The sequence below is a fragment of the Hyla sarda genome, chromosome 8, assembly GCF_029499605.1.
Source record: "Hyla sarda isolate aHylSar1 chromosome 8, aHylSar1.hap1, whole genome shotgun sequence".
Lineage (NCBI taxonomy): Eukaryota > Metazoa > Chordata > Amphibia > Anura > Hylidae > Hyla > Hyla sarda.
Window position 1 is genome coordinate 183,955,083 of NC_079196.1, and position 13,838 is coordinate 183,968,920.

Consider the following 13,838-nt stretch of genomic DNA (forward strand, 5'->3'; position numbering starts at 1 on the left):
AGTCCAAGTCAATTATACCAACTCAGCGTGGCTCTGCATCAAATTGCCCAAGACCACCATAAATCCCAGCAAGCCCTGGGGTCTCTGAAGTCACTGGTCACCTTCGTGGACCTAGCCAAGCTGTATAGACTGTTACATCTGTCTGGCTCAGTAAAGCTGCCATTGTTCTGTAACTTAGCATCAGAGTTATTACTTGCCCCTGTGCCTAGCCCAGGATCCAGCGATATACCTTCGGGTGGTGTAGAGGATAAACCGCGCCCTAGCATCAAGAACACAAGGGGTTAATGCCATCTGCCCCTAGGGTAATTCCATCTGCCCTGCATCACACCCTCACCACATATCTATCTATCTATCCTTTCTATATGTATCTATCTCTATAATCCCTCTTTCCGATCTGTCTGTCTGTTTCTCCATCCATCTATTTACCTATTTATTTAGTCATCTATCTATCTATCTCTATAATCTCTCTCCCATCTATCAATCCATCTATCTATCTATCTAAACTTCACAGGAGAGCAGCACAACCAAAGTGTAAATTCAGTAACCGGTGCAAGCTGTGTAGGAGCCCTGGCGAGGGGATCCCAACTTCAATATATCCAAATAGCAGCAGCACATGCAGTAGTTGGTGCAAATAAGGAAAATGTTTTATTGCATCATTCCAGTGTACAAAGAGTAACGTTTCTGCGGCCTCTCAACGCCATTCTCAAGCCCTTGAGAATGGCGGCGAGAGGCCGTAGAAACATTGCTCTTTGTACACTGGAATGATGCAATAAAAAAATTTCCTTATTTGCACCAACTACTGCGTGTGCTGCTGCTATTTGGATATATCTATCCATCTATCTATCAATTTCTTTGTCTATTCTTTATATATCTCATGCTTAAATTACTAGTGGGGTCTGAGGTGTTGCACCCTTTCTCTACAGCAGAATATTTTGCTATAGAAATACTGTCCCCATAACAACAAATAACGTGACTTCATTACAGCAATTTGGGACTTCAGAGTAAGCCCCCCAATAGCATTAGGAGTGTGCCCCCATAAATGGTGCCAGTAGACTGCTTTAGAAATATTAGTGGTGACAAACTGACTTAAATAAATAATGCCACTGTAGTCCACTCGTTAAGCGATACTGCTTATGTAGTCGTAAAACAAATGATCCGTATAACAAATGACTCATAAGTAAATAGGAGCAAAATGAATGCACGTGTAGTTGTCTTATATACTTATATGACACAGAAACACTACATATATATCGATTATCCATAACATTAAAGTCTAATATTGTATTAGACTTTGTATTGCCAAAACAGTTCTGAGCTGTCAAGTCATGGACTCAATTAGCCTGCTGTAGGTGTCCTGTGGAGCCTGTCTCCCAATTACAATGTAGACAGGTATGGAGAAAAAGACCTTTTATTTCCTGGCGCTGCCATGAAAATTGTGCATACAAGATCTTAATGCACAATTTTATTATTTTAATAAATACGGATCCTGCCTTAGATTCTTTTCAATACTCCTTGGTCCAGATGTTTTGATGTTTGAATTGGCAGCGCCGGGAAAAAAAAGGTCTATTTCTCCATACTTGTCTACATACCTACCCAGCACAGCACATCTACCTGTGTTCCTGCGACCTTCCCGGCATAGCAGCTATCTCCACATCACTATACCCCATCAATTGGGGCAATACGCTTGTTTAACTCCATCTTAAGGTGAGCAGCCATCTAAAGGGACGTTCAGGTCCCTCAAAGTTTCTATCTTATCCAGCTCGCCAAGGGTAATACGGCACCGTACACGGTTTGTCTTTTTACTACATTACCACAGGTTCCTAATTACAGTATAAGGTATAATTGATATTTTCTAACATCTGCTCCTGCTCTATAACATGATGCTGGCAGAGCAGGCTGCCTGTTCAATATAGTTCCCTTTAAAGTGTACCTGTCCTATCACAGGAAAAAAAAATAATGCTTATATATGGTACTCATTAGGTCATGCAGATTATTTTTATTATGATGAATGGATGTGAAATCAATAGTCGTCAACTCACCAAATCTTCAGGCTTCTTCTTTATTGCATACTCACATATACAGACAATGCGTGTCGGGGAGGGACATGAAAGGGGGAGGGGGGGGTAGCACTAAGTCAGTGCGAAACAACGGCTGCTGTCACTTTCTTATACCCCCCTTCATGTCCTTCCCGACTCGCATTGTCTGTATATGTGAGTATGCAATGAAGAAGAAGCCTGAAGATTTGGTGAGTTGCCGACTATTTCTTTCACATCTATTCATCATAGTTCCTGTATCTTCAACTTGTCAGAGCACCTCCTACTTATTAATCAGCATTTCCAGCACCCAACGATTCCTTGTTGTTTAATAATAGACTTAGCAGTGCCGACCATCTTCATTATTTTCAACTACCGATTATTTTTATGGCTCTGCGCTGGAAGGTTGGTGTCTGAGGCAAGCACAAAGCCCGCCCTCACTCACCATGCATTCACTTCCTCCCTGAGTCTGTTGTGCAGTGTCTCTTCATCTAATCACTGTGGGCTGCTCTGTAAACCCCTACTCTCTGTTTTCATGCTCCAGTCTGATAGGAAAGAAGTGAGCACAGATGAGTACTAGTCCTGCACTCACTTACTGGACTTTGCCACAACCTGTGCTTCAGCTTGGACAAGATTATGTTCTGAATTGTATAGACCCCTAGTGGCTATGATATCTATAAAAATGAGATACATTTTTTATGAAGTATATTAGCAAGGTTAATGTTTTGCCAAGATTTGTACAACATACAAAGTTTTTGATTCTGACAGTGTCTGTTTAGGTCCAATATATTGGAAGGTGGGTCAGACTTATTTTTCTTGCACATTCCACTGATGCATCAGATTGAGATCTGGAGAATTTGGAAGCCAAGTCAACATCCTGAACTCTTTGTCATGTTCCTCAAAACATTCCTGAATAATGTTTGCAGCATGGCCAGGGTGTGCGATTCAGGAATATTATTGTCATGAAGGGGTGTACTTGGACATCATCAACATTTAGGCAGATGGTTTTGGTCAATGTAAAATCTGCAGGAATGCCACAACCAAGGTTTCCCAGCAGAACATTGCCCAGAGCATCACACTGCCTCTGCCAGCTTGTCTTCCCCACGCAGTCCATCCCGGTTCAATCCCCTTCTCAGAAAAGTGACACACATTCATCCGGCCATTAACAAGATGTAAAAGAAAATGTGATTTATCAGACTAGGCCATCTTGTCCCATTGCTCCATGGTCCAGTTGTGGTGCTCATGTTCCTGTTGTAGGAGCTATTGCAATAAACAAGCGACAGCAAACCTACACTTTTATAATAGGATATTGCATAATTCCATTGTATTTCCAAAGTGATCCAGCCTGTGCCATGTATTAATGTTACCATTATTCTGTCTATGCAGCCCCATCCCTGCTTACTGCAGCCATTTAATATGAGAGTATTTGATTTCCTTATTTTCCAATACAATCCCACCCATAAAATAGTGATTCTAATAATGGTGTACTTTAGGAAATTGCTATATACCTTATAATGCTCATATGGAAAAGTAGAGCTCCTCCCTTTTTTCTTAATTATTTTTGTTAGTAGAACAAGTACACGGAAAACATGACGTGTACAACAAAACAACCATATGTACAGAAAGTAATAGAGGTACGGAGAAATCTGCAATTGTTTCCATTTCTAGTACCTATAATAACAGTACAGCACTCCTCCCTTTTTAAGATGTTTTCTAATACTGCTTATTTGAGAATTCTGTGTGATTTTCAGAAAATAACATTAGACTTGTAACAAGGAAAACTTGTATATAGTATATATTATAAATATCAGAATTTAGCCATATATTTAGCTTTAAGTTGAATAATAACCTTATTCAACTTAACTCTGCAAAATCATTTTAACCTATATTATATATATAATATTATATAACTATATTCTCAGTCTTTCACGTCACTATAGAATGTATACTGTGGAAGGAGAAAAAGGAGAGACCGGCAAGAGGTGCCTAGTGTGATACCGTAATGACAAATAGACAGGAAAAAACGAGGTGTCAGTCGGCCTGCGGAGCCCGTAGGTAGTGGGTACTCACCTGAGGCGAGTGAAAAACTTGCATATCAACCCACAAAAAGGGGTTTGAGAACTGGAGATAGCTGCTGAGCCCAGGGTGCAGGAGAGGCGTAGCCCGTCCAGATGAAAGGCGTGAGAGGAGGAAGCAGAAAATACCCTTTGGAGAAGGCGCTGCTGTGGTCCAGTAGAAAGGAAGTTGGAGTAGAAATGTTTAAGGAAGAGGATAAGGTGATAAACCACGCTGGATCAATTTATTTAGCAAGATGAAAGGTACAAACAGGATAACGCATTTCGGGGGACAGCGCCACCTTCTTCAGATCGGTGCTACTACATGGTACAATGTACAGAGCATTTATACATTTGAAAATGGCACCAAAACTTAAAGGAGAGGAGTCACAGAGGTATGCAGTAGTATGGGGAGCATGGTAAAAGTGTTCAAAATAAACAGACAAAGGTAAATATGGTTAAATGGTTCTGGTGGTGGGGTATTGTGTGCTTCTGGTGCAAATATTCACGTTTGCGCAGAGCCTTGGATGCGTTGTTAGGGCTGTAGTGTGCGTGTCACGTGGTGAGGGCACGTTGCCAGGGTGACGCGTCCTGTGTGGAGAGTTGACAGTGGGCGGAACAAACACAGAGAGGCAGTAAGCCTTGCAGGTATTGGAGCAGCCATCAGCTGTGTTGGGGGGAGCTGTCAGCTGTAAAAGGGAGGTGAGACCCGTGTCAGGAGGGATGCCGTGCGCCAAAGTAAAAGAATATATATATATTATGCATGGAGTTGCTGGCATGGCAGTTGGCCAAAATAATAGAAGGAGCTGTGGTATGTGTCAGGGCATATTTTACCCGCAGGTGGCCGAACTGAGGTACATGGTGGGGTATGAATGTAAGGAGAGGATGGGTGGGTTGTGAAGGAGGGCGCTGATATATGAGTAATAGTAAACGCTGGTAAATAAGCAACTTTAATCGCACGGAAAACACATCTAAAAAGTTATAAAATAGCCAGGGCCAATCTTAGGGTCATGGAAGCCTGAATGCAGGATTTTTTTTTATGCCCATGTGGGCGTGGCTATCTTAACTCCTCCCTTTTATAAAAAAATTCCATATATGCTCCATTTATGACACAACAGCACTAATATATATATATAAATTTACATATGTATGACAATTTCTACGCATGATAATACTGTATATCTAAATATAAGAAGAACAGAAGAACATCACAGCACAAGGAAGGAGCAACTATCACCATACATATTACCATAATATTGTAAATGACCAAATCCAGTATACCGAGACCAATATTACCAATAATTCTCCTTTACAACAGAGGTATAATGCTAAAACACCATGACCACTACCATTACACCCCATAGTGACTGAATAATACCACTATACTGTTGTTATTGTTATGAATAAAATTCACTATATACAGATCCCATCACATAGAGTTACATCCTGTGACTAAAGGTGGCATCTTCTCTGATCGGCAGTGGCGTACCTACCATTTGGCGAACCTGGCCCCCGCAGGGGACATACACCTGGTGGGGGTGCAGTCCAAACAGATCAGGTTGACTGCAACTAGTTAAAGTTAAATAAAGGCTTCAGCTTTCAGGGGTCGGGCAGCAGCGGGATCACCCGTCGCATCCCAGTCCCTGGTGTCTGGAGCACAGGGGAGCCGCGCCGACATCATATCATGTGTGGCGCCCGCTGGTGTGACTCCCTCTGCATCACCACACCATATAAAGGAAAGCTAGGACGCACATTGCTGCTGAGCGCGGGCCGGGCCTGCATCATCTGGAGCCCGTGACGAAAGCTGCTTCTCAGGGAGCTCCTACAAGGTAAAATTTAGTAGAAGGTAAGTAAAAAAAAAAAAAAAAAAGATTTGAGATCAAGGATGGGGTGCTGAGGGGAGGCTGGGTGACCATATATGGGGGAGAGGCTGGGGGTTGTTGGTAAGGAGACCAAGGGTTGGGGGGGTAGTGAGGAAACCAAGGGTGAGGGGAGGGTTGAGGAGATGAGCGGTGGGGGTGTGAGGAGACCAAGGAGGAGGGGGGGAGGAGACCAAGGGGGGTGGTGGTGAGGAGACACACGGTGGGGTGGGCAGTGTGGGTGTGAGAAGATGTGGGGTGGGGAGGCAAGAAGACCAAGGGTCAGGTGGTGGGGGGTTAGAAGACCTAGGGTTGGGTGATGGGGGGTGAGAAGACCAAGGGTCGGATGGGGGGGTGAGAAGACCAAGGGTCGGTGGGGGGGTGAGAAGACCAAGGGTTGGGTGGTGGGGGGGGTGAGAAGACTAAGGGTCGAGTGGGGGGTTGGGGAGAAGACCAAGGGTCGGGTGGGGGAGAAGACCAAGGGTGGGGGTTGGGGAGAAGACCAAGGGTCGGGGGTTGGGGAGAAGACCAAGGGTCGGGTGGGGGGGGGTTGAGGGGACCAAGGTTGGAGGGGGCGGGGGGTGAGGCTGAGGAAAACGAGAATGAGAGAGAGGGTTGTATATGTATGATTGATTGATAGATGTCTGTGTGTGTATGTATGTATGTATGATAGATGTGTGTATGTATGTATGATAGATCACAATCATACACACATCTATCATACATACACCAGTCATATACACATCTATCATACATACATACATGGAGTGGGAGGGCCAGGGAGTGATTGGGTACGGGTCACACTACTGATGGCTGTACAACTACATCTCCTATCATGTTCTGACAGCCTTCTGGAGCAGGGCTTAGGGTTTTATTTATTTTTTTATTCTTATTTTTTTCATTTTGCAGTTTACAAAAAAAAAAGGCAAGAACAGTCCTCCCATCCAAAATTCATGATTATACATAGACTAAAACCCTTCCCCCCACCCTCCCCATCCCCAGTCCTACATACAAAACTCATTATGAGGGCAGGTAGTCAGGAGGACCGGTGACATCAACTATCTAGTTGTTCCTTTTGATAACTTTTCTTCCAATAACTCCTATTCAATTCCCCCACTCTTATTCCACCTTTCCCCCTAACTCCCTGCCCCCTCACAAACAATGATACACACAAAAAAAAACTCTCCTCCCCCCCTACAATATAACCTTCTATCCTTCTCATGTTATTATACCAATCAACACAACTAGGACTCCTAGAAGAAATCCAATTCTTAACAATCAATAAATAACATTCTTAAACATTTTTGTTTTTCCTTTTGTCTGGCTTTTATGCCTGAAACATCACCCAGAACAGCCATCAGGGGGGAGAACTCCATACATATACCAGTTATCTCCTCAATTCTACAATATATTTCTCGCCAACACGTAACAATCTCGGGACAACTCCATAGTATATGTAATTGGCCTGCCTTCTCTATGTTACACCTACTACAATTACTTCCTCTTCTTATACCTATCCTTTCCAAAAAGCAGGGTGTGTAATAAAGTCTATACACAATATTAAATTGTGTTAAAGGGGTACTCCGGTGGTTAAGATTTTTGGCTATATTGCATCTTCTTTTAATGTTCATGTATTTTGCAATTGACATGTATTATATGTTTGTGTAGCATGTGTCTTTTTTTCTTACCTGTTTGTGGGCCAGGAAGTTCTGTAGTTCTGTGTTGGATCTCTGACTGTTGTCCACAACGTCGGCCATGTTAGGATTAGGCTGTGGACAACGTGTCATGGCTTTTTTTTCTCTGTTCTTTGAGAACTGCCTGATAGAAAGAAGCCACGCCCCCTCATCTCCCCCCTGGAGGATGCAGGTGTACATGAGAGAAAGAAGCCAGAGCAGGGGGAGAGAGGACGTACACAGCTCCTCATCTCCCCTCCCCCTGATTTGTCTTCTGAGGCCGCAGGTCTGCACTGAAAGAAGACAGAGAAGATAAGAGTGTTATCTGAAAGGGAGGATAAAAAGTGCACGGGCTGAATGTATAGACTGCAGGGGAACAAATCTCGGACTGGGGATGATGCGTGAAGGGCAGCGGGGGAGACGGACTCCTGAATGACACATGCTGGAAGTTGTAGTCCCTGTTATGTGTGTGTATGCTAGTGTTTACAAACCAGTGTGCCTCCAGCTGTTGCAAAACTACAACTCCCAGCATGCCTGGACAAACTTTGGGCATGCTGGGAGTTGTAGTTTTGCAACAGCTGGAAGCACACTGGTTGGGATACACTGTCCTACCCTATTCAGCATACACATCATGTTACACCAGTGTTTCCAAACCAGTGTGTCTCCAGCTGTTGTAAAACTTCAATTCCCAGCATAGCCTGACAGCCTTTGGGCATGCTGGGAGTTGTAGTCTTGCAACAGCTGGTTGTACACTGGTTGGGAAACACTGGCCTAGCCTATTCAGTATATTACAAACAAAGTGCATTGTTTCCCAACCAGGGTGTCTTCAGCTGTATCAAAACTACAACTCCCAGCATGCCCGGACAGCTTTTGGCTGTCCGGGCATGCTGGTAGTAGTAGTTTTGCAACACCTGGAGGCACCCTGGTTGGGAAACACTGGTGTATGCCCTACAGAGGTGTGATGAACTACAACCCCCAGGAGACTACAGAGGCAGCATGCTGGTGTTATACCACAGACTGAAGACTCCTGAATGACACATGCTGGGAGTTGTAGTCCCTTTTGTGTGTGTATGCCAGTGTATCCCAACCAGGGCTGATTATATAAGTGTTCTGTGTTTAAGGCAGCCGACCTGGGAAAATAGTAGGGTGGGTAAAGGGCGGAACAAACAAACAAACAAACAAAAAAGGAGCCGCCCCAAACCAGCAAGGCATGTGGCATGCTGGGATTTGTAGTTTTCAGCACAGTAAGAAACAGGAAATAGAAGCAAAGATAGGAAAATAAAGTGGGGGATAAAAAGACAACAAAGAACGGAAATAGAGTAGCCTAAACAACAAGAATAGAAATGAAACAAAACAAATAGTGTAAGTCAAAAACGGAAAAACACTTTGACCACCGGAGTACCCCTTTAATCTATCATTCAAATTTGGAGATACCAGATTAATATTTTTCCTTACACTAAGTCTCTTCCTGCCATTGTTGGGAAGTCTTATGATGTAATTTATTTTTAGACATTTTAGACATATTTTTCCCTAATTTTACTATGCATTATTTTCCCCAAGATCTCAGGGTGAGCTGCATGTATGTTGCCTCCTTTATCAATAAACTCAAGAAATGCTTTTTTAAACCAATATATTCCAACCATCCACCCTCCTTCAAATTAAATTCTTCTTTCAATTCTATCCAATTCTTGAATTTACCTCTCCCCCGTACATCTTTTATCCTAACACACCTCGTATTTCTAAGTAGGCTTATCTCTCCCAACTCTCTCACCTCAGGTATATTTAAGTTATCCAGCAGTGGTGCCTCCAATATTATCCAGCAGTGGTGCCTCCAACATCCAATATTCCTTTTATACAGGGGTCAAGTCCTGGGAAAAAATGTGTGGGAACTCACTCACGATTTCCACTTAAAGGGGTACTCCGCCCCTAGACATAGGGGATAAGATGTTTGATTGCAGGAGGCTCGTAACGTCACGGCCACAGCCCCTCAATGCAAGTCTATGGTAGGGGGCATATGGGACCCCTCCCATAGCCTTGCATTGAGGGGGCATGGCCGTGATGTCACAAGCCTCTGCCCCTCTTTGCCAGTCATTTAGCATGGTGCAAAGTTCACTCCATGCACCAGATGTCTGAGGTGCCACAGTCGAGATCACGGGGGTCCCCAGCGGCGGGACCCCCGCGATTAGACATCTTATCCCCTATCCTTTGGATAGGGGATAAGATGTCTAGCGGCAAAGTAACCCTTTAAGGGCTGCAGGACTCCTGCTAATGGGAACTGAATTCCTGCTGTGGAAAAAGTGCAGGAACTCCATTCCCATGAGTTCCTGCAGGACTTGAGCCCTGCTTTTATATCCATCTCTCAACTTAATAACCTCCATGTTTTAACCAAGCTTTTAACCATCAACACCTTCCTCCATTCACCTTCTTCTAACTTCCCCATTTCCACCAACTAGAAGATATCTATAAAGGTTACACCACTGCCAAATAACAAAAATTCAAAAAGGCAAACTCTTTCCAATTAGCCAAAAAATAAATTTGTCCTGTCAAGAAGTACTTATATATGTCCGGAAAATCAATCCCCCCCATTCTCCTTAGTTTGGCAAAAATATTCTAGTTTGTCATGTATCAAAAGAGGCATGGACTCAAGGGACAGGGACATAATACTCCCCCTTTATAAAGCATTGGTACGGCCTCACCTGGAATATGCTGTTCAGTTTTGGGCACCTGTCCATAAAAGGGACACTGCGGAGTTGGAAAGGGTGCAGAGACGCGCAACTAAACTAATATGGGGCATGGATCATCTTAGCTATAAGGAGCGATTAAAGGAGTTACAATTGTTTAGTCTTGAGAAGAGACGTTTAAGGGGGGATATGATAAACATATATAAGTATATAAATGGCCCATACAAAAAATATGGAGAAAAACTGTTCCAGGTTAAACCCCTCCAAAGGACGAGGGGGCACTCCCTCCGTCTGGAGAAGAAAAAGTTTAGTCTCAAGGGGCGACACGCCTTCTTTACCGTGAGGACTGTGAATTTATGGAATGGTCTACCTCAGGAACTGGTCACAGCAGGAACCATTAACAGCTTTAAAACAGGATTAGATACATTCCTGGAACAAAATAACATTAATGCTTATGAAGAAATATAAAATCCCATCCCTTCCCCAATATCGCGCCACACCCCTACCCCTTAATTCCCTGGTTGAACTTGATGGACATATGTCTTTTTTCGACCGTACTAACCATGTAACTATGTAACTATGATTCTCGTTTTCTTTCTACCCCAGATTAATGAATTGAAGATTGAAATATTTTTTTTAAACTGCTTCATCTCAAATACATACAGAATCTTAGGCATCAAAACTGATTTATTTAGCATTATTTTTTTCCCCTTTTGATAAATTTAAATCATTCCATGTATTCGCCTTCCTTTCAATATCATTTATTCATTTTAATGTATTTAACTGATTATATTTTCCTATCTCATTAGATATATATATCCCTAAATATTTACATTTTTGTCCATTGTTTATTACCCTCAATCCATATGTCTGCCCTATATTTCCATCTCCAATTGGCATAAGAACTGATTTCAAACAATTTATTGCCGGTCCAGAAAATCTACCATAATTATTTATTATCTCTATCACTCTTGACAAAGATTTTTTTGGGTCCTTGAGAAACATCAGGATATCATCTGCATACATTGTAATTTTGTCCCCTATTCCCCCCCGCTCCAAATCCTACTATTAATTAATCTTTTCTTATACTACTCGCCAATGGTTCTATAACCATCGCAAATAGCAGGGGGGACAGGGGACCCAAATCCCTTCAAGCTCATGCCATCTATATTTATCTTCCCTGTAGCATTATTTTAATGTAGCATTATTTTAATCAGATCTCCTCCTATACCATATTTTTCCAACACCCCCCAAAGGAAGTCCCACTCCACCCTGTTAAATGCTTTTACCGCATAGAGAGACAGAATGGAGTGGGAACCCCTATCCTCACCTAGCTGTATATTCGTGAGTACTCTATAAATATTAGGTTTTGTCATTCTTCCAAATATAAACCCACATTGATCCTTATTTATTAATTCTGATATGATTATCTGTATTCTATTGGCTAGAGCTTTTTCTACAATTTTAATATCTGTATTCAACAGTGATATTGGTCTATACGACTCTATTTCCTACTTTTTTTTTTTTTGGTCTGGTTTTAACAATAATATTATATTGGCCTCGGTCATTGATTTTGGCAATGCCCCATTTTCGAGAGAACTATTTATAACTCTAACCAAAGCTGGGATAAGAATCTCTCCATATCTTCTATAAATTTAAAAGTGGAACCCATCTCCTCCTGGAGACGTGTTCCCCCCAATAGTTCCCAATGATTTGTATAATTCATTCACCGTTAATGGGCCATTGAGTTCCTCCAGTTCTTCTTCTGGGATTCTAGGTAAATCAATTTCATCCAAATAATCATTTGATTCCTTCTGACTAAATTTTGACTCTGTTTTATATAATGCCTCAAAATATATCTCAAATTCTTGAATTATGTTATCAGGGTTATTCTGTATCGCCCCATCCCTGTCCTTAATAGCATTAATAGTTCTATTCCCTTGTTGATTATTAATTAGGGCCATTAGTTTTTATTGGGTTTCCCCATTTCCATAAATATCTGTTGACCTTTAAACATAGTTTTTCTTCTACTTTTCTCATTTAAATAAATTAATAATTTCTCCTATTTATCTTCCCATTCTTTTTTTTATTGTCCTCTGATCTCTCTATTATACATTTTATCTCTGCTTCTTTTACTGTATCCATTAATTTTTTCCCCCCTTGTTGAACTTTTTTCTTTTTTTCAATTGCACATATTAATTCCCCCCATAGAAGTGCTTTTCATGTTTCTTACACAATCTGGTCTGAAGCTGTACCCCAATTCCTATAAAAAAAATTCAATCAACTGCTGTTTTTATTACCTCATTGTCGAAAAATTCAAACCAATATGCATTAATTCTACATGTTCTTACTTAATTCCCCACTCCCGTGTCAGTTTTAATACTTAATGGGGAGTGATCCGAAATACTTTCTAATCTGTACACTCCCACACTGATTACTCAGACACAAATCTATGTGGAACATAATTTTACTAGTTTTATTCCAACATGAGTATATGTTTTTTTCTGGATTACGGGCTCTCCAAATATCTATTAATCCTACTTCATCACAAAGTTTCTTCAAGGGGGTTTGTCCATAGTTCTTTCTCACCTTTTCCAATCTCAGACTGTCTACATCTTCATTCATCACACAGTTTACGTCACCTTGAATAAATAGCGGGCTTTCCCTCTTCCCTTGCCAAAACCTAATTACAATTTTAAGAACATCGGAAGTGTACGGCGGAGGTATATATACAAATGCCAAAGTACATGTTCATTTCTCCAGTTTCCCATGTTATATTACAAATCTTCCTTCTGTGTCAATTAATTTATCATATAACTCCCATTGGACTTGGTTGTTTATGATAACTGTAACCTCTATAGAACATGAAGTAAAAAAAAGAGTGATAATAATGTGAAAAATTATTATTTTCAATTCGCTGTGATATTTCTTTAACTTCTTGGGGACGGAGCCCATTATAACCCTAGGGACGGGAGCATTTTTTGCTTTTCTGACCACTGTCACTTTAAGCATTAATAACTCTGGGATGCTTTTACCTTTCATTCTGATTCTGAGATTGTTTTTTAGTGACATATTCTACTTCATGTTAGTGGTAAATTTTTATCGATACTTGCATCATTTCTTGGTGAAAAATTCCAAAATTTGATGAAAAAATTGAAAATGTAGCATTTTTCGAACTTTGAAGCTCTCTGCTTCTAAGGAAAACAGACATTCCAAATAAATAATATATTGATTCACAAATACAATATGTCTACTTAATGTTTGCATCATAAAGTTGACATGTTTTTACTTTTGGAAGACATCAGAGGGCTTCAAAGTTCAGCAGTAATTTTCCAATTTTTCACAACATTTTCAAAATCGGAATTTTTCAGGGACCAGTTCAGTTTTTAAGTGGATTTGAAGGGCCTTCATATTAAAAATACCCCATAAATTACCCCATTTTAAAAACTGCACCCCTCAAAGTATTCAAAATGACATTCAGAAAGTTTGTTAACCCTTTAGGTGTTTCACAGGAATAGCAGCAAAGTGAAGGAGAAAA